Source organism: Oryzias melastigma, unplaced genomic scaffold (assembly GCF_002922805.2).
Source record: "Oryzias melastigma strain HK-1 unplaced genomic scaffold, ASM292280v2 sc00540, whole genome shotgun sequence".
NCBI classification, from domain to species: Eukaryota; Metazoa; Chordata; class Actinopteri; order Beloniformes; family Adrianichthyidae; genus Oryzias; species Oryzias melastigma.
The window spans coordinates 16,154-17,584 of record NW_023417133.1 but is presented as its reverse complement, the minus strand read 5'-3'; the positions used below and the strand labels follow the sequence as shown (position 1 = coordinate 17,584).

Below are 1,431 nucleotides of genomic sequence, written 5' to 3'. Positions count from 1 at the left end.
TGATGTACGGTTTAATTTTTCTTTCAATCATAAATAACATATTTCTATTCCCTTTATAAAAACAGCACAACTAGAGGTGTAACGGATCACAGATAACCCGGATAATTATTGCTTTAAGTATTGAAATGTTTCCCCAGTTCCAATAAATCACTTATTACCAAATCAATAATTTAAGTTTAAATTTAACTGTTTTATTTTGGATCTAATTTGAGCATTGGGGGTGGGGGCACAAGAGCAAATGTGTATTTTTGGAGTTACTGCAGATAGATTTGGTAATTTCAAAACTATTATCAAACATTCTTCTCTATTAGTTTTTGTAGATTTGGTCTCAAGTCATGTAAATGTCATCAGAAACTACACGTTTTAGTTCTCTGTGTCCTAAGTTCAAAGATATTTTGTTTTTATACATAGGCTTTAATAATCAATTTTTTAATGTAATATATATGAGATTATATTTTGCTTTGAGGTACTGTTTATATGCTTTATCAAACATATGTTTTTTTTAGACTTTTCTAAATAGTATTTTTAGCCTTTTCTTTCTCATTTTTTCAGCTTTTTTTTCACTTTTTACTGATCTGAAAAATGATCTGAACAGTGACACAATTCAAACCGTGAGGGTTGTGATCAGTTACACCCCTAATCACAACACTAGGCAGAAAGTACCAAATATTTCCTGTTTATTTTTTTTTCTAGAGAAATCTTGTTTACCTGTAATAGCTAATCAATGATTCATATTTATCATTATGCTTTTTTTTTTCAAATGCTTGCATACACCAAGTTAAACTTCATTGACATATATATTTATAAACCTGTATTTAATAACGCTTAATTGTACTTACCAAGGGCAAATATGCTGCCACACAAGGGCTGATGTCTGTAGAAAAACAGGAGACAAAAAAAGGGAGTACATTACTGGTCTAAAATCAATCAGACATTAAAAAAAAAAACATTCTCTGATGTTATTGGGACAAAGAATATTTAAAATGAAACTGTTTATATTGTTTTGCTCTTACAATGAATGAAAACATAACAAATGAAGGCCATACATAGCTGAATATATAACTAATATAATTATTTTTTTAACTAAGCCAACAAAATAAAAATACATTAAAAAAGAAAGCATTTCTTACAATCTTAAACCTGGAGACAATTCTACTTACCAACTTGAGAAGTTCTTTAGCAGACTTCTCTGTGGAAAACAAAGCAATAATAGTTTAGTTTAGATGCTGCAAACATTTTATAAACATTTGGTATCCGTCCCTTAGACGAGAACGTTCTCTCTCAGTTTACCCTTTGTGAAAATAGTCTTCCTAAAAACGATTTTTAAACCATTACTAGTTTTGTGACATTGAGTGTGCTACAACGTATGCGTCTAGCTTGTGGCATTGCAGGAAGGAGGGGGGGAAGCGTGCGCGACAATGCATGCGAGGT

The 1,431-nt window shown here is 30.8% G+C and overlaps 1 long non-coding RNA gene across 1 annotated transcript; it reads right to left on the bottom strand.

The window, feature by feature from the left end:
• Positions 1 to 496: 496 nt before the first annotated feature.
• LOC118598431 lies at positions 497 to 1,401 on the bottom strand. The gene is made up of 2 exons (XR_004947517.1): positions 1,161 to 1,401; positions 497 to 874 (listed from the first exon to the last, which is right to left on the bottom strand). It is a non-coding gene; the product is annotated as an uncharacterized LOC118598431 (long non-coding RNA).
• Between the last annotated feature and the right edge of the window lie 30 nt (positions 1,402 to 1,431).